Source organism: Rhipicephalus sanguineus, chromosome 3 (assembly GCF_013339695.2).
Source record: "Rhipicephalus sanguineus isolate Rsan-2018 chromosome 3, BIME_Rsan_1.4, whole genome shotgun sequence".
Lineage (NCBI taxonomy): Eukaryota > Metazoa > Arthropoda > Arachnida > Ixodida > Ixodidae > Rhipicephalus > Rhipicephalus sanguineus.
In genome coordinates this window covers 182,614,553-182,640,612 of record NC_051178.1, presented here as the reverse complement: position 1 = coordinate 182,640,612, position 26,060 = coordinate 182,614,553, and positions in this window count along the sequence as shown.

The following is a 26,060-nucleotide window of genomic DNA, read 5'->3' as shown; positions in this document are numbered from 1 at the left end:
AACTCTGGCGGTCGAAAGAACGAGTACAGAGACGGAAAGAAATAGAAAGAGTGCTAAACATGTTATTTCTGGCGCAATGCTTAGAACGTGAAGCTAGGACAGAGAAAGAGACAGATGAGCGCCAAACTATACCGACTGTTTATTGACAGCAAAGGCCGCAAACCAAGAAAACTTCCGAGCATGCGCAGATGCGTGAAAGAGTTACGTGGGACGTGTCATCACAAAAGCTGTCTATTAAAAATGAATAGCTCGGATCCATATAGCACAATTGATGTGTCACTGGCACAGGCGGACTCCTTCCCTCTAATGTGCAAACTTGGGCACCAACTGGTCCAGGAACGAGTTCTTCTAGAGATTAGAAAGAGAAAGACAGAAGTAGAGAGAAAGAAAGTGAAGAAAGAGGGAAAAAGATAGCAAGACAGATAGAGAAATAGACAGAAAGAAACAGGCACAAAACAGGGATAGAAAAAGAGAGCAAGCATAGCCATGTATAGTATGGCAAGGGGTGGGAAACGTAAGTGAGGATGAGGAGGAGAGAAATGATGAGGTGAGAGGGTAAAGCATGGCATAGACTTGCAGAGTTTAGTATAACAAGGCGTGGGAAAGGGAAGTGAGATTGAGGGGTAGGGTAATGAGGAGGGCAACACCACTAGTGCGTAGCCGCCCCAAACTTTTTTTTTCTTTGTTTTGTTTTATGAAGTCGCGCTTCGTGCATTCCCCTTCGCGAGCTGCGCGTAAAAAACATGTTTACAGTAATACTTGGTCCTCATCATTACCTATGGTCAGCGTGTGAGACTGTTCCCTTTCTTGACCGTGTGAGTGAAACGCGTTGAGTGCATGTTTTATTGCTCGATATAGTTGCCTTGACTTTAGGTTTTCTCCTACATCGAGAGCGCAAGGCGAGCTTATAGTGGTTCTGACCTTCATATGCGCGCCGATGGTTTCTGCAGCATTTACTCAGTTTCTCATCCTTTTTGTCCTTGACAGTATGTCACCTAATTTGAACAACAACAACAACAATATCGGTGATTGGGTTCGTGTATATACTTGCGATTCTGTGTACTCGCTGATGGTTTCGTACTAAAATAGATGTGTTCACGTCGTCTTCTTACATCACGACAACAATGCGCGTGTTCGCTTCTTGACACTTATCAACGCTCCATTTTTCACAGTGCTAGAAAAAAAAAGGGGGTAAACTGGAGCGTAAATGCGCTTCGGTGAAGATTTTGAGAAAAAGGTTTCTCGAATCCGGCGTTAAGCGCAGTTTCTCTTACGTAGACATCATTTCACCACTGCTTGGTTTCAGTTCGCATATTAGGAAGTATACGTGCTGCCAAAGGGAATAACTTCAAGGTTGTTAGCTCTACAATTTGTCTGCGAAAGTATAGCGCGCACACCTCTTCAAGTAAGCTGGCCGATGTGACCGAATTGGGATCTATTTTCATTGAGGCACTTCATACGTATAAGCACGCGAGCTCATGAACATGCATACTGCAGTGTACCGCTATCATTTGCCTTTGTCTCTCTCTTTCTTTCTCTCTCTCTACACCATTGCCCCAGCGAGGCTTCGTTCGTTTCTTTTTTCCACGAACCTGCTGTCGCGCGTCCGGATGACTGGGATAGCTCGCTTTTTTTTTTTTTTTTTTTTTTTCGCGAGCCTTCAACGGAATGCGAAGATCTGCTGGCAAGTTGCCCGAAGAGAACAAAAAATGCCCGCTCGCTCCTAGTCGGATTACGAGGGCTCGCAGCTGCCGAGATACCGCTGTATGCCGATGGCTACGATATGTGCTCACGCGTATATGTGCGTGCTGTGTGCACTGTTCTTATGTCAGCGCGGTTTTTGAGTATTTCATTGAACAGCGCCGCTTTCCGGTCCTCCGCGCGCGCGTTTCGTGGAATCCCAGCGCCGGTTTTGCGATTCGCCGTGTGCGTCGGTGCTAAAGGAGAGACTTGCAAAAATAAAAATAATTAAAGCACGAGATCGGCTAATAAATGAAAGAAACGAAGGCGAAGCAGCACATCCGGAGTGTGTGCGCGCGCGCGCCGATGACTCGAATTTCGCTCGCTTCGTTTGCCAACGGGTTGCTGCATGCAGCTGTTCGTGCCCTAAAGCCGCATCTGTCTTTGTACGTGTGTTCTTTGCTGAACGGAAATGAAACGCCCGCGTGGATAAACAGATAGGCGTTTTTACGATATTTGCAAATGCGTAATGAGATTTATTCAGGTGTACATGTGTCGCGGTGTATCCGTCGTCGCACTTGGCACACGCGTCGCAACCACGCGTGCATATATGAGGTGATGTCTGGAGCTGATATAGGAATTTTAATGTGGTATCTTTGTGCGTTTTTATCTTATTTGGACGAGAAATGGGGATCGCGAAATACAATCGATCGAACGTACACGCCGAGCGAGATATGGATGAATTGATGAAATTAGAAGCGCTTGCTTTTTTTTTTTGTAACGTTGTGTGTGTGCATGCATGCCTGTGCGCGCGCGCTGTGCGTGTGTGTGTGTGTGTGTGTGTGTGTGTGTGTGTGTGTGTGTGTGTGTGTGTGTGTGTGTGTGTGTGTGTGTGTGTGTGTGTGTGTGTGTGTGTGTGTGTGTGTGTGCGCGCGCGCATTTATGCTATTCTTTTCTGATCAAGGCTTGCGTCGAATGGCCGATCCTAACGATAAGGACGACGTCGCAGCCAATGCCGAAGATAATAAAAGACGGTACGGATCTTTAGATACCACGCTCAAGCGGCACAATTTTAAGTGTCTTTACAGGATGCTATTATGTGAGGCAGGCAGGCTTTAAGCGAGGAAAGCTATAGCGGGAATTAACCGTTTGTTTAATAAAGACGTTCAAATAATGACCAAATGGTAAACGAAAGGGCACAAGAGCAAAGCTTGCTTCCTTTCCTCAACCTCTCCTCCTCCTCCTCCTGTCGGTGTCATCGGAAAGCACATGCTTCCCGTATGGCGCGTGCAATCGAACTACTGCGATAGCTCTCCCCTTGTCCACTCCCTTATCTATAGGTATTCGTTGTATAACAAGATAATTGGAAATCCTTGAAATCAGGCACTAATTTCGAAGTGGATACTCAATTAAGAGGAGGACGGTGCTAGTGGTTGTGGTAACGTTGATTTTGATTCCGGGAGTATTATGTTATCGTTAGAAGGAAGAACCCCGTGTATGTGTGGTGACGATCTCGAAAGCAGCTCCATACATCACTGTTGCCGTCATTTTATTGCGTTTTCTCTTTCTCTCTGTCCCTCTTGAACTGGAAACCAGTCGTCATTAGCGATAACCTGATCGATCGTTACTGGTATTGCTGGTTTCGTAATTGTGATGGTGTTGTAAGAGCCGCACTGTTTCTCACTTCCGCTATCGTTAGCGTCGTAGTCGACGGCTTCCACCTTCTCTGGACTATTATAAGACGCCATCTGTAGACTCCTTTCGAAGCTGCGGAGTGTATCGGCGGAGTATAGCATAAACCTATCGGCGCCTCTGCTGCGTCCAGTGTCATCATACATTTCGTGCGTGCGATACGCTTTACGATAACGGGGACGAGAAGAACCGGGCACGCTGCGGAGATGGTGCGCCTCGCGCTCCAGTTTGTCCGCATTCCGCGTTAGCTTCCCACGTTTCGCGACACATGCCGCACGGTTCGTTGGCTTCCGGGTCAAATACTCGAGTGACAGAGGTGTGTGACGGAAAGGTCTCGACCTTTTTCTGTTTAATTTTGTTTCTTCCGAGACATTTAGAAAGATAGGAATTGTATATGTGCATTGAAGAAGCTCGACGCTCGGGCAGTGCTTCTACGTACAGCGCTATAAACAAGAATGGAGGGAGCTGAACCCGTAAAGTCTTGAAGCATTATCAATTTCACTATTGGACTCCAGATGGCGGTATATACGGAATGGAAAGGTTCGATCCAATTCGGTGAAATGATCCTACTCAATCTTCCTATCCAATACGGTGAAACGGATCCTACTCAGCCTTCCGATCCAATTCGATGAAATGAACATACTCAATCTTCCGTTGCGCATTCGTCACCGTCGCCATGTAGCTCCTTCATGCATTGAAGAAGGACAAGACTTTGTATACACTGCCGCAGCCATCGGTTATCGGGCCCTATATACACCTGGCTGCGACAGTGTGCGTGTGAACGAGCCACGTGCTCTACACTTTGCGACCGCGCATCATTCCCATTTGGGCGCTGTTTTGTGTGTTATGCAGATTCTGAGAATTGTGACACGCGGGCGTCCATTTCGGAGGCTGTGCAATGGGCGATGCAATCGCAGACATCGACGGCATTGCGCGTACGAGAAAATGGTGACCAGGGACCATTTTGAGGACTTGCTGCTTTTGTATAGTGAGCCGTGAAAATTGAAGCCTACTTACTTTTCTTATTTTCCTTACGCTTTCTTTTTTCTCTTTTTACCATCTCTCCGTCTCTGTTACGTTTCTACGTGCACAAGTGTCTCTATACACCAATGTCCTCCAGGAGGTTCGTCGCGCAGCATTGTGATCTCCTGTATACTTCATTCCTTCTTCGAAAGCGCGTTCGTGCGCTTTCTCTCTCTCTCTCTCTTTCTATAGCTCTTACATCAATCCGCGGCAAGCGAGTGATTTCGCGTCCTTCTCTATTCGATTCTTCAAGTCTATGAAATCACTGACGCGAGCGAATTTCTCGCGTCATTTCGCGTTTTCTTCGGCAATGCATACCGCTCGCATCCGCCTGCATATAGTCAGGCGCAGCAGCGAGGATATAGAGTTCCTTCCTGACAAGCGTATCACGCGCCGTCTCCTGAGTAAAAAAAAAATATATATAAAATAATTTTCAAAACACGTATAGCATTCCCGAGCATTGCGCGTCCGGAAGAAAAAGCGGAGAATTGACTGAAACGCACGCACACGCATCCTTACACCGTGTACTTCTATGTGCCGCGTGCTCGTTGCCGTCCGAAGGTCTCAGTGCCGGCGTTGCATTCCTTCGAAGTATATATCGTGCATCTCCTGCGAATTTCAAACATAGCGGATATACGTGCTATGTAATATAGACGCCGGAAACAGCGCTTGATGGCAGCATCCTGCGACGCCTTGTTCCACCAAAACGTGGCAAACATCTTAATGTTACCGACTGTGTCGCACTTGTTATAAACGCCTCTGCAAGCTACGTGATATTCGCCCGGTCTTGTTTAATGTTTTCTTAGAGTCGTCGTCTGCACCACCGCCACCGATAGGTCTGGGCATCCCAGTATAGCTCGCTATACGCTGTGTAGCAGTTTCATTCGATCAAGCGCATTTAATAGAGAAATGCTCGAGTCATTCGAAATACTTCGTTATAAAAGTGACTTCGTTGTGAGTGTCATGAACCGTATAATGCTCGTAATATCGCCGCTACGTAGGGAATCCTTCATTGAACTGGTCATTGTGTTGTAGAGGCTTTCGACTGTATACAGCTTTCCGCTGTGATTACGGCTCATCATTAACCATTTGCTGTATTAATCAGGAGATGTAGGAGAAAGGAAACGGGTGTGACTGTAGCGACCTCCTATAGACGCTGCGTTCAAGTGGGAAGTGTTTTAAAAGCACTTATTGTTAAAATAAGAATGGTGGTTGAAAGAGAACAAAATGAAAGTAACAAACACTTATTCCGGGCAAACTATATGTGACTGTTTGTTCTACTACGGCAGCGACCAAGTGCAGAAGAGTTTCGCATGCTTTGTAGCTATTATAACAGCCTCATTTTTGGCGTATAGTCCGCATCAGATCTGCTAACACCTACCTGCCTAGGTTTACTGCATTCGATAACGCGCATAATTAATCTCGTAAATTAACTGTACCTGGGCAGAAGTGGCGATTTCATTCCACTGCTATTCATTTTGGTTCTTCGTCAGTGGTCACGGCGACGCTCCGCCCACTGTCATGACCGGGATGAGCCAGCCATTAACAACGTGTGATGAAAAATAAATAAAATTGATCAAATGGAATCCTTGCCATGTGTTGTTTTTAATGAAAGGGTGTTTCATAGAGCGGAAGGATAACGAATAACTTTCTTTTCTTTTTTATCCACAATCCCGCTCTGTCCATCGTGACCTAATCGATGAAACAGTCAAATGTTTTCAGCTATGCGGGTGTGACACCGACTGTAAATTGAGATGGCTTAGTACAGTATTGCGCAGAATTACTACGCTGTGTATGTAAATGCCCCAGCGCTTCGCTTTCAGTTTGCGGCGGCAGTATGCTGAAGCATACAGAATTACTGCTCGGAACACGAGAGCTAGAATTGACAGCACTTTTCTGCGCTGAAAGCAACAGGCTTGTCTCTTTCACACGTTGTAAGAGGCACGTGGGGAATGGTGCATTGAACGGACAATAGATCCGCCTTCTTTACAGCAAGTGGGCGTGTGTTTATAGTTAGCGTTGACTCACGCGTACACTCATAGTCGCGTTCGGTATACGCGATGAAGAAAGCCAGTTCCCGCGTCGCTCGGCAAGGCGATGTCGAAAGCGGTCAGCCCATGCGAGCGCGTTTCGTTGTGAGGCAAGCGCTCAAAGAAGCAAGCAGACCCCCTTGTCGCATGATGAGGTCGCATATGTATAGTACAGCTCTTGAAGTGTAGATGTACTACATGCGCGTGTACTTCAACGTGTACTTGTACGCCGGCGCTGACTATAATAGCACAATCGCACCATGTACGCGCGCGAACGCACGCGCATTACGCATGTACGCACTATCGCAAGTGTTTGAAGGTCGAACGGTGTGAGTCAGACGGCAGGGGATGTGTGAAAATTGCTGCACTCGCATGCATGATAACTCAGAGAGAGAGAGAGAGAGAGAGAGAGAACTGAAGACGGTCCCATATCAGGCTTCCGCGGAGGCGGTTGCTGAGCGCCGACGATGTAGTTGCCTCGTCCGCATCTCGCTTGCCGAACACGTGCGCGGTATTAATTGCACTTTCTCGTAATGCCGTCGCGGTGGCCTTTTAATGCGCGGAAAAGTTCTGCCCCCACGCTGCGGTGACGCATCGTCTTGGTGGCACTTGCGTGCGAAGGGCGGATTACATCTGCTGATTCGGAGAGCCAAAGCGGCTTGTGGCCCTTATGATGATACCTGGGGTTGTTGTTGTTAATGTGTTTGCGCAGATGACGAGCGACGGCGCGATCACTTAACATTTCATGAACTTTGCTTTGAGCATTAAAAAAAAAGTTTAAATAAGATGGAGATGTGGGGGATAGAAGTGAAGTTACTTATTCCTGCGGTCTATAGCTTCTGGTTATTTTCGAGGTGTCCATTTGCACACGCAAGGCAGCGTCCGACGACTGTACAGGCGGTTGTTATTCATCTGTTTGCACGCAATTACCACCGCTTTATAGCGTATACGATAACGTCGTGATCACCTTCATATTTTTTTTTTTGCTTCTTCAAAGGGTGGAGGCACTTGGATCGAGACAAAGAAAGAAGGAAATATTTTTCTCGTGCTTTTTATGGGCGAGACAAACCATGATGATCGAAATTTGTCTGGAACACCCATAACTCCCCTCATCGCTACCGCCCTCCTTTTAAACCTCCTCCTCCTCCTCCTCTCGCGTCCCGAACTTTCCTCTGTCGGCGTATCTTACAGTCCTTGCGTCTAGTTAGTGAATTTAAAAATTTTAAAACACGCCCGAACGCGCAGCGCAGACTGTGGTGATGACGTGCTCTGTGCACGTATATCAATTCGTTTGTCGTTGTGCCCATTCATTAGACTAGCATATAGCGGGCGTGCCGCGGAGCGAACCTATCAGAAATTTATTAAAAGAGCCCCTTCTTCTTTCCATCAAAGATTAAATAAAATGTCAAGTTGAGTAGGCGAATAGTTGCCATGTGAAGGAAGGAGGGCGAATCCTTAACGACCGTCACCGCATACGAGCCTTAGCTATTCCTAGTCAGTAGTGGAACCTTTTTGTGCACTCGGTTCACGATGGCCTTTTTTCGTGTTGTCTTCGGAATTAAATCGCGAAGAGTGTTGAAATACCCGAGTTCATTTGAACGACCAATGCGCGAGCGGTGTTCCGCCAGCAGAACCATGCAACCAAGACGGGCCCGCTCTTTTAGACTGTGTATGTACGAAGGCGTGCATTTGAAGCGTTTTCGAGGCGTCATTTATTCACGCACTCGACGAAGATGCTCGCGCGCGACATTCGTCGAATTCCTCGTCCATTTGTTCCGGACGATTTACGATGCGCTGTACGGTCGCGACAGCTATACCATATATGCGCGGGCACTCATTTGCGAGTATATGTTTTCGTTTTCCTGGGCGTTATTCCGTTAATCTAACTCAACTATACTTGCCCCGGGCGTCGGCGAAGCGGCCATCCTGTCTGCACGCATCGTCCACTTCGCCGTGCCTACTTATTAATGGTGCTTCGGCGTTTCTGGAATGCCTGACGGCGGCGCCGCGGCGGTAATGACCCCGTTATTACGTCGTCGCATTTGTACGTAGTTAGGCAACATTGCGGAAACATGTGCTCTCTGCGAAATTGGGGCGGCGGTGCGTAGCGGTAAATGTAGTTCTTTCTTTCTTTCTTTCTTTCTTTCTTTCTTTCTTTCTTTCTTTCTTTCTTTCTTTCTTTCTTTCTTTCTTTCTTTCTTTCTTTCTTTCTTTCTTTCTTTCTTTCTTTCTTTCTTTCTTTCTTTCTACGACAAGCATGGGGCATCCACGCAACCGTAAGCGTGAGCATGGTTCTCGATTAGAGAGGGGAGAGGTGCGAAGTTTCACCGCCATACACGCGTGCGTGCGCACACACACACACACACGCGCGCGTTCGCACGCACGCACATTTGCATGTATCTACTAGTCGTGATATTTTTTTTTTTTTTGCATGACAGTAGCTATAATTGCGGGTTTATTCTTTGTTTCGCCGCCATCAGTTTCACCAATTATTTCACCGGCAACGACTTGGTGCTGTTACAGTACACAGATATACGTAGATGTAAATATTCATATTCATATGTGTAGTCACTTACGTATACGTCTGTATAAATTGTCATCGTCGTCGTCGTCGTCGTTGTTGTTGTTGTTGTTGTTGTTGTTGTTGTTGTTGTTGTTGTTGTTGTTGTTGTTGTTGTTGTTGTTGTTGTTGTTGTTGTTGTTGCAAGTACGGCGTGTACTATCGGCCTCAAATGAAACCCGAACAGCGGCAAGCCTTCGCAATGTTATAGTGCGCGCCGTCCAGTTATCACCATGGACAGGCGCGCATATGCGAACTGCTTACAAACCGGATGCGCCCGCCTGTCAATCGCGATGACTGGAGGGCGCGCACTATAACATTGCGAATGCTTGCCGCTGTTTGGGTTTTATTTGACGCCGATAGTACTCACGAAGAAGGATTTCAGAAATACACTGACGTTTCCTTTGTTGATTTCTCTGCTTGGTGCGTGAGTGTATGGTTACGTGGCAGTTTCAGCACACATTGCTATATAACGCACCAACCACGCGCGTTTGCGAAGCAGCGCCAGGTTTTTCGTTTATTTGTTTCTTTCCGGACACGCGTTAGCGATCAACTTGACCATGCAATAAGTCGCTTCCGTCATTTTCCCGTCTGCAATCGTCGTGGCGTGCACGGCTTGAGGAAGCCACTAACGCTTATAGTATACTATATGGTTTACGCGCGTACATTTACGTTTCGTGCGGAACGTGGCGCGTATATTTCCACGCGATTAGACCGGTACCCCCTGCGTCCCTCCCTTGAGGGCTCATCTAACGCGATGTACATTGGAGATGCGTGCAGGCTTCGTGACTCTCTCATTTGCGTCCCCCGTGGCGTCGAAGAAGACCCCGTTATACGGTAATATTGCGTCCGTGGTTGAGACGAACAACTGCGCCCGTTGATTTATGAGGCCTCCCTCTCTGGATGGCAGCAGCACTATCTCGTCGGATGTAAGCGATGTCCCGGATAATAAGAGCTGTCGTGAGGGGCTGCCCGCTTTTCATTGCACCCGATAGCGAGACTTATAGTCTCCTCTTTCTTCCTTTTTGTCTTTTCTTTTTAATGAATGCCGAATTACTTCGTCGGGATCATTCTCTGAATGCATCTTCTTCCGCTCACCAGCCTCGATTGCGGTTGGGTTACTGCATTTCGCGTTCAGCCACAGATTTGCTGCTTGTCATGAAATATATGTATAGTGTGTGCGTGTGTGTGTGTGTGGGAGGGGGGGGGGGGGTGACAGTGGAATAAATTAGCGCACCAAAGGGTACGCGCCAACAATCGGCCGGCTGGAAGTAGCTTGCAAGAAGGTGTTAAGCCAACAGGAAGAGAAAATCGGAAAGAGAGACTGAAGAAATAAAGTATTAGAATAGTGAGAAGGAGAGTGAGTGGCTGTTTTTTGAAGAGTACAAGTCTCTATATGCCGAAACGTCCGCTCCAGCGATGTTTCTCGCTCAACGACTTCTCGTCACTTCGAGCCTTCATCAATTCCCTCAACTGTCTCGTTTAGAAGATTGAGCAGCCACACGAATTGATAGAGAGGTATGAAATTTGTATTCAAATAAGACAGATGACAGTAAAGACCCGTAAAAGGATATGCACGGATTATGTGCTGCGGGCTACGGGTTAAACTTCGTTCTTCGTTCTTATTCTCCTTGTGCGATAAGAGAGAAAAGCGACTTAATAGAGTTGCGACGGAGCGTATTTCGTTCAGGCCCTCTTGAGGGGAAGAAATACCTCGGAAACTCGAGCGTCTGCACTTTGTAATTGAAGAGAGAGAAAGGTGACATGCAGGCATTCCGGCAACTTCTCCCTGCATATATATACAGTCTCCGCGCTCTTTTCGTCCCGCGCGCTATCACACTGCCAGTGTTTTCCTCTCGCAGGAAGGACACCCGCTGCGCGTTGATTTCGTGACGGCGTTGGAAGTCTCGATTATAACAGCTTCTCTCGGCGTATTATGCGATGCTCCTTTTACTTTCGTTTTTCCTTCCCGTTCCCCTATTCGCCACTACTTTCGCAGTGCACGCTGTATTTCTACGCTCGTATTCAACTCCGCTTACGCTATCGCCGGTTTTGCTTGCTTATGTTTCGTTATAAGGGGGAACACCCAAGCTGCTTTACTGCTGCATTTCAGTGTTCTCGGCTTTCCTTCCTTTTCCTTCTTTCTTTTATTGGTCGTGATAGGCAACTGACATGGACGTGGAATGTACTAGCGAATGAGTAGGGTTTTCGGAGAAGGTGGACGGTTCCGACGAAATGACGAGCGAAATATTGCAGGTAAATGAATGAGATGGGTGCGGTCCCTCCGTGGAAATGCCCATGGCAGGGCTGCATAAAATGCGTTACGGACTGCAGATGTCGCCGTAATCTTGTCGAGCTGGAGCGAACTCATCTATGTGTGATGGAGTTCTGGGGGATCGAGTAATGTTGACAGGAAGAATGCGGCTGCAGTAATTGACACGTACGATGTGAACGCGTTGACGAAGTGTACGAGACAGCATAATAGCGTTGTGTTGGAGCTGCACGTGCCAGTACTGGAGGGCGCTAACAGCAGCAGCATGCAGTCATATGCAGGCATGGCATTATCGAAAGGACGCAGCTGTCTTCCGCGTCTGTGTAGTTTCTCGCTAAAACTTCTTGTCAGCGGTAAGAGGGCACCTTCTGCGGAAGTCCCGCACGCTTATAATCGGGTCGATGCGGGACGCGCGCACCTGGGGACCCTTAATGAAGATCGCCTTTAGCCCCGTCGCCTTCTTCCGAGAGGTTCGCATGCACGCCTCATCATCGTGGTGGCCCAAGCCGGACATTAGTGTATACGTAATTGAATCGTGGCTTTTCTCGTTATATTTTCTTCCTCGCGGATCACTCTTATGACGAACGAGCGTCACGCTGGCGCGTTTGGACGGTGCACGTACTCTGCATGCTGACGCGCTCAAAGCGTGCACGGCGCAGTTACGTGCCGCCGCCAAAACCCGATCCCACTACCCTCCTCGGCATCTCTTCTCCCCTTCCGTTTTCCCGGAACCCTGTTTCGCCTTCGCATACCATTGCTGGTATTCTTAGTATGGATAGCTGGAGAACTTGCGTCGAATGATGGCAGAACGTGCGCGACGCGTAGATTGGAATTGGTTCACTTTGCTGGCGCCTTGTGTCCAAACAAACTAAAGAAAAATTCAGGGTTGGCATCTTGGATAGCTTGTAATGAAAGCGCAGAGGGGTCTGGAAGATTCAACCTCATACGTATGCAGTATATACCTAGCTTTCATAAAGATATTTTTGTTTTATTTATATCAGAGAAGATGGGATAAAGAAAAATGACATACAAACATGGAATTGCCCGAGATCGACCTGTACATCACATTTTCTCTCTCTTCTTACCATTTCAGAAAGCGCGTTTCGGATTTGGTAAGTGCGTTCTCTGTAGTGTAGCCCGCATTCAAATGGACGGATTGAGCTGGGCGATGGTATTTCGTTGACCAATTGTAGTTTATACTTTGTCCATCAGTACCGTAAGAATGGTGGGTGGAAATTGTATACTATACTTATTTTCCGCCAGTATGAATAACACGTTATTAGTATTTCATGACGTTACGATGCTTTCACTGCAAATTTCTAAACAGCGTGACACATAGGAAAAGAACCACAGGACGCATCGTTCTGTGTTATTGTTAATAATAATATCCGGGGTTTAACGTCCCAAAACCACGATATGATTATGAGGGACGCCGTAGTGGAGGGCTCCGGAAATTTCGACCAACTGGGGTTCTTTAACGTGCACCTAAATCTAAGCACACGGGCCTCTCATTTCACCTCCATCGAAAATGCAGCTGCCGCGGCCGGGATTCGGTCCCGCGACCTTCTGGTCAGCAGTCGAGCACCATAACCACTATAGACTACACCGTGGCGGGGCTGCCCTATTGTTCACTTGGTGTGCCCTTTGTTGGGCTATTAACAAAATAAATAAACAATAAATTAGCTGTTTAACAAGATGTACCAGCCAGCCCAACTTAAAATGCTATTAACGTTACCGCTCTTCCTTTTTTTTTTTTCCTGATTTTGTACTGTTCCTATTTGAATTGCAGATGACGGAGGCTCCTAAAAAAAAAAAACGACTGCTCTGCGTTATCTTCCTGAAACTTCCCTGTCTCTTACTTTTTTTAAGGGACGGGGAAATAAGCCTTCGAAAGCCCTCATATGTCTTAGTCTACGGTCGTCCGCGCACACTTATACCCGAAAATTCTTGGGCTTGCACGTTGTTGTGCTCTCAGCCTGCAGTGTTGTTTTCGGCAAGATGCAGACGCTCGTGGCGCCGGGCAATAAATTTCCCACAACGCTACTGTGTGCAACACTTTCATTTTTCTCTCTCTCTCTATTCGACGCTTCTTTGTTTACCTTTCCTTATCGTATACACGCGCACCTCGCGTCTACGCGTCAAAACACCCGAGACAAATTATTCGCCGACGCCGTTATCGAGACAAGAAGCGCCGAGTGTAAAATACGAAAAAAAAAAGAAAAAAAATCGGCGGTAACAAAACAGAAGTAAAGCTGAGCGTTGAGTATGCAAGGTTGTTTATGGGGTCTCCCTCTCTCCCTCTCTGTTTGCAACGTCGAGGAATTTACCGCCGTATATGCTGCTTGCGCACACATGGCGCGTATAACTCCTCCTAAATGACGTTATATACGTGCCGGCAGCTGCAACCATCCTTAAACTCTCCCGGCGGCGTCGTCCTCACCTTCTCGTCCCTTCTTTAATCTCCTCGCACGATTCTCCAAACCTCCAGCATCGCGTCGAAGGTTCCTCTAATGCGTCGCCGCAGTGTTGTGATGTCTATATAGATGTCGTTGGACGATCCTCTTTTAAAATCTGCAGGCTTTGCCGACCGGGTGTGTGTGTCGTTTTTGACCGGTTATCGCCCCATCGTCTGCCGTCTTGGTTTTCTTCCCATGCAGCGCTGAAATGGCGTTTGCTTATTCCTCCTTTGGCTATACTGTATATTCCAGTCGACGAAGCTGCCGCGGCTTTGCACGCATCGGGTTGAGGACCAATCGCGATATGCATCTGTTTTGCCTCGGCTATATAAAGACGAGTTACGGTCAGATCTATTTCCCGATGTGACGCCGCTTTCGAAGTTCTTGAGCCGTTTACCGGTTGCAAAACAACGCTTCCAAATGAAGCACGCATATATCGTACTCTGAAGAGAACACGCTCCGTTCACGTGCTTTCGGGAGAGCGATGCCTCGGCCGTTCGCGGAGGAATTCCTTCGCATTATCGGTACACGTATATATAAGTGCCAGCATGGGATGACGGTCCTTTTTTTCTACCAGGCTTTTTTTTTTTGTGTGTGTAAACAGAATGGGGTGTCGTTACAGAGCTCGGTGTAGAGATTTTTTAAGATGTGACGACAGCAACATTTAGCTTTTGCTCTAAAGGTTACAATTCGCCGACAGTTGTGTCGAATAAAAAGCGTAGTCGCGCGTCGCCTGTTCCAGCAAGCCGACGACGGAGCTGATGGCGGTGCAGCTGCATCATCGTGATGTCACGCTGTTGTGGGAGCGGCGCGTGCTCCACAGGAATCGCGCGAGCGGATCAGCAGTCACGTGTCCTTCAGGCAAAGGTTTCGTTTAGCCGTGGTACAATGTGTCACTATAGCCTATCTGGACGTTTTGACACTGTCGAATTCGATATGTTGCCTTGCCCTAATTGGCTGAACAGAAGTAACTTGACTGCTTTGACAGTGCCTATAGTTCGACGTGTCTCTTGTAGGCACACGCTTGTGAACATAGTGTTATGGCCGCATACGTATACGTGTAGTGAACGTCTTTTTATTCCTGGTGCTTTTCTCCCGTCTCCAGACGTTATGTCATACTATACCGCGTCTAACAGTGTCTGTTTAACAAGGATTCTTCGTTAGCTATATGTCGTTTATTTATTTATTTATTTATTTATTTATTTATTTATTTATTTATTTATTTATTTATTTATTTAGTTATTATTTATTTATTTATTTTTAACGGTGTGGAGGAGTCGTATTAATGGTTCAACGCCGTCTTTCTGACCGCCTTTCGCAAGCCTTTTTGGTTGGTTGTCTGGCTGGCTGCACTGTCTTCGTGGCGTAAAGGCTTAATGCACTCGCTGTGCAAACGATAGCACGGCCAAATGCGGTGCAGTGACCTCTCTCTGGACTACCCTCTATCGCGAGGGCACTCTACTTGAGTGGCGATGCACTTCGATCACGCTGTTGGAATTGAAAGGCCGCACACGCGGATCATACGCACTTGTGAGTCAATGAGGTTTTGCTTTGTATACAGGATGGTCGCGTATAACTGCCTGCGCGACTGAATTGGCTCATTCTTGTAGCATTGAGTGAAAGCCTAGATGTGTTAGTGTCTTCTTGTGTTCACTAATAAGAGCTATGATCTTAGGTTTTCTCCTTCTTGTACGGGAATAGCGTTGCTTATTATACAATCTTTACTCCCCTCTGCGCGATGGCGCGCACATTATCGCTTCCCCATGCAACAGCTGTTTAATATCTCCCCTGGAGTAAAAACAAAAATTGCAGAAAGCCCGCAGTTCTCGCAGCTAGCGCTCGACTCTGTTCTCTTGGTTATTTGCCTTTGTGAAAACGCGTTATTCTCGGTGCGTGAAGTCGCGTGGCGGGGTCTTATCTGATGGGCCGTCCTGTCTGTCGCTGTCGTCTCGAGGTCCTCTCTCCCCGAGACTCCGTTGATGAAGCACGTTCTCGGCAGTAACGCTGCGCAGTGCCAGAGCTCTGCAGCGCTTGTACTTGCAGCAGTGCGCGCGCTTGCGTATTTGTGCATACGTGTGCGCTCGCGTGTGATACGGGATTTTAGGAAGCGGCGTTCGCGATCGAACGGGAAGCCGGTAATGGAGGAAAGCTCGACCCCTTGCAGCGGTAGAGGTGCGAGGAGTTAAGGGACCCTCCTAGAAGAAAAAAAAAAAAAAGGCACGAAGCGAGAGCCACCGTCTCTTCGTTCGAACCCTCCTTGTGTCCGCTTTGCTGCGTTTGGGAAGTTTGGGAGTTCCGTTCGATGGTGCGGACGGCCGGCACTTTTACTCGTTACTTGCCTCGCATAGCCTGTCCGTGACACTGTAGCCTGCAGAAACAAATTTTTAAAGAGCGTGCAGCTAGAGTTTCGAAAAGCGCGATGTGGGCTTTCAGGGGAGCGTTTGAACAGCCTTGTCCTCGTATGTATCTTGTTCTTTGCGTACCCTTTTTTTCTCTTCTGTTGTAGAAGCAGGCCGTGGCGCTGCTGGCCTCGCGAGGTGCGTGCTTTCAACGGGCAGTAATAGCTCGCGAGAAAGAAAGAGATTGATGCGCTCGCCGGGCCCCCATTTACAAATTACTTTGGACGGCGTCGCACGGTACTACGGCTACGTATAACGTATAACATTACAGGGCGTGGCGAGAAGGGGTCGCCTGTCGGCTTGTAACAGAAATGGCACGTTCTTTCTGCCTCTCTTTGTCCGGTGATGAGGCTGCGGTAAAGGTAACTTCAGACGTCGGAATTCCCACGTACGTCACCAATTCGCTTTTATCTTTTCATGTAATACCTGCCGGCCTTTTCCGCTTGAAGAGACAGGCGCGGCAACGGGTATACTGTGCAGTAAATACGTTGTATATAAATCTTCCCTTCCCGTTCCGCCTTATCGCCGTCATCTATTCTTTCTCTCCATTCATCCCGCCGTTGCGCGTCGGGGCTCTCGTCGTTCGAACGGCCGCCAGTGCGGTCACGGACTCGGCTGCGAATATTCATGAAGGTTCGCGGATGCGCCGCGTATTGCTCCACGCAGTCAATGCAACGCGTCGGCATACATCGCCGAAGCATCGCGCCTCGGATCGGAAAGAGGCAGATCGCGGTGTTGCGCGCCCCATCTCCGCCAAGCATCTCTCGTGCCATTAACGGGCGCATCAGGCGGCCGCCGTGGCCTTTCGTCACGCGCCATTCATTCGGCGGTCGACGCTGATGCGGAGCAGCGTATAGTCGAAGCGCCTCGCGGCGCCCGTTCGTAATGCGCCGCATGTCGTATGCTCTCGTGCCCCGGAAGTTCGGTGCAGTACGAGAAAAAGTTTGCATGTCGGGCGCAGCAACAACGAGTCGAAAGATCGAAGGGTTGTCGACGTATAGTGTGTTCTTCCGCTGTATGACCGCCAATTCGTTCTCTACGTGCGGTTAGGGAAGTCGGTAGTCTGGTAACACATGCTAGAGAGACGGTGGATGTTTTTTTTTTTTTTTTTTATCTTTCCAAAGCGCGTCTACTGTGGACTTTTGCCCTTGGCTACGCTCAATAACACCCCTTACACTTCGGTGGAAGAGGCACTGCGTGCGAGAGCTGCGCAGACTGAATGTTCAATCGGTAAGATAAAAGATTCTTAACCCGCGGTATCCGTGCAATAGATATTGGTTTGCAGGAATTAGACGCACGACTTTCAAATTTGCGCTGTATTGTTCACTGTTAATGGCCGTTCATGCGACCATTGTAATGTATTCTTTTTTTTTATTATTCCTCTAGTGCTTTGATCATATGCCTATAAGTGACTTCCTTTTTCGTTGGACACAGCGAAATCAATGCAACATACAATTAGGTTGGATTGTGGTTGTGTCTAACAAATGAACGAGCCACTCGGACAAAAATTCCCCTTCTGTTTCTTTTTTTTGTGTGATATTATATCCGCAGGACTCTATAAGCACACTTAAACAGAGCAGTATACTCTTGCTTAAATCGGCACGTCAAGCCTAGATTTCTATTACGCGTCTTGCTAATAGTGATCGCGCCACGCCTCGCGACTCACGCAAGATTGTACGGCTTTACGAAGAAGTCGATGGGCTTGTTCAGCTTCCACCGCGGATCGTCGGATTTTGCCGTTGCATGGGAAAATGCCGTCGCGTCTTCCACGGTCTTGCGTATACGCCGCCCGACGAGCGTGCGAATTGAAGGCCGCGTCTTCGCACCTCGTGATGAACGAACACCTTGACTCCCGCTGCTCGCCTGATTGACCTGCGTGGTTGATTGGCGGCGGCTGCAAGGACGAGGTGCGTCGCGGTATTGTGGCAAGCCAGCGTGTGAAGGGGTGCGTTCAGAGAGGCTGGGCCAATGGGCGATTATTTTTCTTGTTAAAACTGGAGGCTTCGTGAAGGCTGATCGGCGGTGGCGTGCAGCTTCTTCTTCTTCTTCGCGCACTTTCGTCGTGTGCGGTCGTCACAGATGTAGCGCTGATATACTTAGTCGTGGGAAATACACATGTTGCTTACTCATATATTCAGTGACGTGCGAAGTTGATGCGGTTGCGAATAAATTGAAAGTGTCGTATACTGAAGAAGGAGCCAGCCGCGGTGGCTAGATGGGTGGACACAGCGTTCGTTTGCTCTGCACGAGATCACGTGTTTCATTCCCGGCAACGGATGTCGCACTGTGATTGAGGTGAAATGCAGCGCCGCTTCAGTAATTAAAGATAACGCATGCTGCGAAAAACTTGGGATGATCAAAATTTATCCGCAGAGCCCGCTGCAGAGTGTCTCTGCTCTTGGACGTATGGTCAATCAATGTACGAATCAATCAATCAATCAATCAATCAATCAATCAATCAATCAATCATTTAATCAATCAATCAATTGGTGGAAAAGCGGAAGAAAACTGTCAGTGTCATCGTCGAAGGGTTTGATTGTTGTTACTACAGCGTGTGTTTTCATTCTGATCTGTCAGCCGCCAGTACTATCAAGTCCGGGGTTGACGCACCGTTCATTCTGAACTAAGGACGCCTCTCCGAGGCTGTATTCTAAACATAAGGATCTATCTATCTATCTATCTATCTATCTATCTATCTATCTATCTATCTATCTATCTATCTATCTATCTATCTATCTATCTATCTATCTATCTATCTATCTATCTATCTATCTATCTATCTATCTTTTATGTATGTATGTATGTATGTATGTATGTATGTATGTATGTATGTATGTATGTATGTATGTATGTATGTGACGTTGATCGTTATCGTATTAGTGTTTCCGGTTATACGCTGCTATGAATAATTCAGGTTTACACGATATCGCCAATAACGTAAAGCTGGCTTCCTTGCACACGTACCTTTGTTGTGGGAAAGCCTCCTTTGGCGGACAGTATGGTAAAAAAAGAAAAAGACAAGGAAGGAAGTTTGGCAACCCAAGACGGTCCACCTCTACGCGTCAAGTGGGGAGGGGGGAGGGGGAGGGGGGCTGTAGCGATTGTTCTGCTGCCAAATTATTCGGAACTGAAGTGGAAGCTATGGATACTTATGACTACTGAACGGGAATGTTCTGATGATTGTAAAGTCTTCGTATGTACTGTACTTTCTTATTCTCGAAATGTTCTGTTTTCTTTTGCTTTTTCTTGCTGGAAAAACTGTGCGAGTAGGCACTCGAGTCTGAATGGACGAAGCACTCGCGATGGAGCGAAACACTGTGCAGGGGCGCCTGTATCCGTACGTACGTATACGAGCTTGATGGCGTACGCTACTTGTACCTTCCACTTTGGTGCCACGTTATTGGACAGTTTTAACAAGCCTAGACCGTAAGTTAATGAACAAGATACAAGGCCTATGCGCATATAAGAACATGCGCGTGCGCAAGGCGCGTGAATTTGCTCTTTATAAAGACCTGCATCGTATGACGGGATATAAATGCGTATACATTCTCCGATTGTGTACAATAATTGGCTGATACTCCAGAACACTGCCTCATCACTGGTAACGTTTCGTGCAGCGTACGTATACATTATTGAATGCATGTATGGTCTGTATTTGCTGCGGTTGGTCGTCAGGCGTGAGTCTCTTAATTTTGCTGGATTTGCTCCACTCGTTGTATTAATTCATTGGTGCTCAGCCGTTGAGTATCACAATTACTGCACCTTCGTGGAAACCGTTTGGAGCAAGACACAAAGTAGGTGTCGACTCACGTAAGCCGGAAGCGTTAGCGTTGCATGATAGCGTATCGTGAATAAAAGAGGGGATAGTGACGCATCCCTCACTACGTGAATGCACGTGAACAATGGCCGCTCAGTGGGAGTTTTTTACGGTGCCAAATTATGTTTTGTCGCTTTGAGAATGGACGGCGATCGATTCTGCTGGCGATTCTTGTATACCAGCGGACCATGGAGTAAAATGGGTATTAAAACGCGTGTCTTAACGTGCCTTCGCGGTGATCGAGCCGAACGGCGCTGTGCCCTCTTATAGTCACTCTGTGGCTGTAAAGGCTTAGCGTGATGTTCGAGCTCGTGCCGGCGGCGACATCGATGCACCTGGCGCCGCGTGTAATGTAGTACAACCTACCACCGGAGAAACACGCCTCCGGCTGTGGGATACTGCCGTGACGGCGGCCGCGGCGTGCACGACGCGCGAACAGTAGCCTCGCAGGTTTGTTCCGTGCGCGCCGGCGTGACCGCGAGACGCGCGTCCAATGGCGCCCATAACTACGCGTGCGTATTATGCGGCCAGCGGTCGGAACCGTGCACGCGCGCGCGTGCGCGTGCATGTGCGGTCACCATCGGGCAAGCGTAGCCAACCAACCGTTCCAAAGCCGATTCGTGTGTTCGTATACGCTGTAGCCATGGAGTACTGCCGGCGTCTTGGTGAACGGCATCTTGCATATTTTTTTTTTTTTTCATTCCTTACGCGTGGTTATTCGGTCTCGACCGCATCGCAACAACACGTGGCAAGACCGTAGCCCTGAGCCTGGCACGAGCTATACGCCTTTAAATGCGTGTCTGCAAAACGGCGTTTCTTTCTTTCTTTCTTTCTTTCTTTCTTTCTTTCTTTCTTTCTTTCTTTCTTTCTTTCTTTCTTTCTTTCTTTCTTTCTTTCTTTCTTTCTTTCTTTCTTTCTTTCTTTCTTTCTTTCTTTCGTTTGTATTTGTATATCTCGAATATTGATGTGTTTATTATAATGATATACGTCTCACGGCATGGCTTCTACCGCACGCATGCTGTCTCGACTCGGCTCGCCGGTGCGGAATCCTGGCTAGCTATCGGCAATGGTCACATAGAGGAAGCGTCCCCGAGGTGTACGATGGGCTCTGTTCGTCGTGGTACACGGCTATAACCGCGTGCTTGCGTGTATACTTTATGAATGATGAGGGGATGTATATTGAATCGCACCGTAACTCGTTTGCTTTGTGGGGCGGAAGTTCTCTGCAAAAGCTTTTTCATATGCCATCGTCCTTGATGACCGGACGTGTTATTACATAAATAAATACGTATACTTTGGCGAATATGCATTATAGCGCCATTCTTCACGAGCGTGAAGGCGTGGTTGATTTCTCAGGGACTGGCGGTTGCCGTGGAAACTAATACTCGTAATCGTGCGAAACACTGCTGACCGAATTCAGGGTTTTGTGCAACGGTTATAAATAATTGATTGGGTCCCTGTAGTTTAGTGCGTATTTGCGGCTCTGAATGTTCTGGACTTTGCTTGGTGAGGCAGTGAGTCATAGGGCTAGTATGAGTCCTTTTTTAGATGCGAAGTATCTTAAGACGGAGCTCAATCCGGTGGTGGTGGTGTGCGGCGTGACCACCCTTACTGGGCATGCGTATACCCTCTCCACACACCTCCTCTCCACTTCCCATCTCCACTCACCCTCTCCCCTCCCCCTTTCCACTCTTCCTCTGAAACGCGGGCTAGATATGCCGAAATTCTCTCCTGCGCAACGCCGCGATGAGCTCGAGCGCATGCGCGTCCCCTCCACTTCTCTCTCCACTCCTACGCTGCCCCCCTCTCGCCCGCCTGTCGACCGCGTTCCCCGCTCGCCCTGTGAGAATTAACGGCCAGGCTAGATGGAAGATATAACGCGCGTAGCGTCCCTCTTCGCGTTCCACGACGCGAGGTCGGTAGCATGCCCAACGAACGCCAACGGAACGCGATCGTGCAAGTGCTCCGGCTTCGCATCGCCTCATGGTCCCCTTTAGCGGGAGATGGTGTAATTATTTTTTGTACGTTTCTTTAACCCCAAACACGGTTTCGGCATCTCCTTAAGAGGGAATCAAACTGATATTCCTTAAGCTTCGGCAAATGACATGGACACCAGAAAGAAACGTACGGCGACACACAGCGCTAACTTGCAACAAGTTTGTTAGGTTTGTTGAAAGTTAGCGCTGTATGTCGTCGCACATATATGTTTCTGCTGTCCGAGTCCTTTGCCGTGCTACAACGAAGCTTTAGAAATGACCCACTACCCACAAGCCCACGTATCCACCCTTACGGGCGATGTTCGTTCTTACTTTTCTCGTTGCTTTCTCGTTCTTATCTTGCTTTTGACTCGTCGGAGCAAATCGCATTACGGATAAATAGCGTACTTTTTTTTCCCGAGAGATGCTTCTTAATATGACGAAACCAGAGAACATAAGAGCCGGGGGAGGGAGGGCAGGAGAATATAAGTACCGGTCCTTCGCGACCATTCATAAGTCCCGGAACTCTTACTCGTGTCGTCCCTTTTACCCACCTACGCAAGTCACTTCGGCTTGCTTCAGGCTGCACGGCGGCCGCTTTGGGAATTCCCGCTTAATGCGTCTCTCCTGTTCTTACGAAATCGTATACACACCCTACGAAAAAGGAAAGATCTGTCCGTATTACCATTTTATTCACTTCTTCGTTCATTTCTTTCTATAGCTATATACAAAATCACCACTCGGAGCGTATAAAGCAGGAATGCTCTCTCTCTCTCTCTCTGATCAGGCAAGAAGTGCATGTCGCCAGCCTTCTCTCTTGTTTGTACATACATGTATTCGTCAGCGGGATAGTACTCCCCGTCGCTCGAGCTCGAGCTCTCGGGTGTCCACTTCTCGCTCGAACTGATAGCGAGTCCGGCCTGTTACACGGCTGAGTGGGCGCCTGGCTCTCCATGTTCGAGCTTCCTCTCCGCTGTTGCGCAGCTAAGCTTCTCGCCCATGTGCACACGCACACATGCATTGCACGCATAGATAGTCAACTGCGCGGAATTTATGTGCGCACGCCGGTCACTTTCGGCGTATGATATATATGCTTTTACGTACGTATACGTCGCGAATGCTCGTCATCCCGATATATACTTTCTCCACTTGACTGCACTCCCCATCGAGCAATCTTTTCTTTTATTTCTGTTGGTCGGCTTCGTTGTTTTATAGCTCTGTGTATCTGTACGGTGTGCGTAGCATATATCTCGCATTACTGACCTCTGTTGCGGCACCGAGGGGGAAGATGGAGGGAGGATGAGCCCCCTGTATTTTTCTCAAAGAGTGTTTGCGAAGTAGGCGCGCCTTTCATTGGCTCAGATATGCTGTCCTGCTTGAAGGGCTCCTTGTGTGTGTGCCCTTAGACCTCTGGATTCACAGCGCCGGCCTTTCAACAGTATGTATCGCGAAACTGTTCGAAAGCGTTCTCGCGAAATAAAATTAGGAGCAATGGCTCAGCGAAGGAAAACAACGACGCCTCGTTTCTATCGTGCGTGGCGGTTTTGTTTTTGTGTTGTTTGCTTGTTTGTTTGTTTGTTTGTTTGTTTGTTTGTTTGTTTCTGCCCAGAGAAGTAGCCTAACCTGAAGTTATGGCGGTGTTATTTTATTTTATTTTATATCTTTCTTGTCATATTATCTTATTTTCTTTCTTGTCTTTTAACCGCGCTCCATTCTTTTTTTTTGCATTTCTTGCGATGTATTTTTTGCGCGTATTCGTATCGAGAGTTTATGAGACACGATGTGACTAAATAAAAAAAATGACGTAGCCGGCAGAATTAATGATTACAATCGTATACACTGTAAGGGCACGATCGAAAAATCGGTTATACGCGTTTGGCAAGTGCCAAGGCAAGTGTCGTGGAAAAAAAAATAACAAAGAAAGAGCAAGCACCAGAGATTTATAGCTGCAAACGAATTTTTCGGAACGATTCGTATTGTTCGTGCGCGTAGGTTTGGCGAAAGAAAACGATTTTTTTATCCAGCTTTCGACATCGCAGCGTGCTGTGCGAACCGTGCCCGGTGTCAACTATTTGCGCTCATTCGTGGAGGGGGGGGGGGGGGGGAGCCAGAGAGATAGTTCCAAAAATGACGTTGTTTTCGGCATTGGACTTGTTTTCTCTACTTCGACAAAAAAAAAAAAAAAAAAGATATTTGTCGTACCATTCCTTCGCAATTCGTCCGTTTTCTTCATTTTCGTTCGTTTCGGCGATCGTATACTTCGATTGTGTTCATTAATTTCATTATACTTGATAAGGTCGTGTATGGAGCCGCGTCGAGTAACTAACAGTCCTACATATAGAGTCAGCGCCGAAACCGCATCGCAAGCAAAGAGCACTGTGTTCCTAGTTGAGCAGGTGTTGCGTGGGACGGCGCCTGTAATAGAGGCGGGTGCCGCATATATGCAGTTCTGCGTAAGACCCACTTAATCTAAGTGGCCCGGGCGGTTTCCCTAGCGGCGTTCTCTCGGAATGCGCGGAGCTTCTAGGTTCACTCGCCTTTGTATACCCATTTCTACCGCGCTGTTAATGTAGTAAGTCGCACGCGCGAGGGTTGGTAAGGTGTGAGGGCATAGCAGGGGCGGTACCTCTGAAAAAGCTTGCCTTCATGTCGAGGAGGGCGTTTTTCCATTAGAGCTTTTTCTATGCGGGAAGAAAAAGGAAAGTCCGGGCGCGCGTTCCCGTCAGCTTTCTTTTCCCACAGCGCTCGCTTCTTTTGTGTGTATTTATACGCGTGTATATATATACAGAGACACGCACGGGATGTGCACACAATGCACGGATGCGAGTGCGCCCAAGTAGCACTTTCATGCTAATTACTATCCGTGCTTCACACACGCACGTAAGCAAGCGAAGGCTGCTCATTGTTTGCCACGAGTACTCACACACAATACACACACACGGAAACTAATGGTGGCCTGCCTCGTTTCCGCGCTTGCATATATATGTACATATATACGTGTGGTCAGCACAATAGCCGCTACGATGGGGCGTCGACAGCGCGGTAGGTAGAAGGCATCGCGCGTCGGGTTGAGCGCACTGACGCTGACGTTTCTCTAATCCGCTCTAATTTGGGCCGAGAAACGAGCGTCGACAGCGTACGGCCACAGCACGCATACGTTGCGACGGCGACTTGCCGGGAGGGCTCGAGGAGCGGTGCGTGCGTGCGCGCGCTCAGCGTTTATATATCTGTTGCGCGTACGGCGTCGCATATTAACGCTTAGTGACGGCCGCCGCGAAGATGGGCGTGGAGGCTGCCGCACACAGCTGGAGTTGAGAACGGGGGGCCGTTTGGGAAAGTTTCCGGAGCCGTCATTTTCTCCGCGTCTGCTGAGGCGTTTCTTGAGGGGCTTTGAGAGGACGTATAATGCTGACAGCGCGCGCTGATTCGTTTTGGCCAAGGTTGACGCGTTTGCGAAGGTGCGCCCCTAACGACTTCTCCCGTTGTCACTGTACGTATTTCGCGCATACGCGTCATCGCGCAGTCGCTGACGCGCTCGATGATTGCAAGGTTCGCTGATTACGGGACGGGCAGGCGACATTATCTTCGTATCTTTATGTGTCTGCGTGTGCTTTCCAATGGCATCTTAATGTAACTAACGAGAACGTCGCGTCTGTGTTAATGTATAATCGCGGGGCTCCAGAAGGCCTGCGGTGAATCGAGAACAAACAAAAATTGGCTGAACTTTAACTCCTGTAAATCTGGTTATCACGAGCTAAAGGTATGTTTGGCTTGGTTTTGCAAAGACCGTACACACAGTGTTTCATTAAAGGGTCGCTACGTGGTGCCACCTTTAGTTATTAACGTCTGGTCACGTGGTACTGCAGCGGCGAGGCTCCGAGCGAGCGCAGCTGCGGCGCCTCTCCGCAGCGGATCACGTGGCGTGACGTCACACCTGCCACACTTGCCCTCTGGCGGCTCAAGGTCACTGCGACGCGATGACCTGTAGAGCTTTCGCTCTAAGTAATAACAATCACCGTTTACTAAAAGCGAATCGGCGGTAATCACAAAAAAATTCGAATGGGGCCGCCCGAGGTGACGAGGCCTCACATTGGCTGCGAAACCGTCGCCGCATATCGCCTGCATATCGCTTGCGAAAATGATTGATGCGGAGTG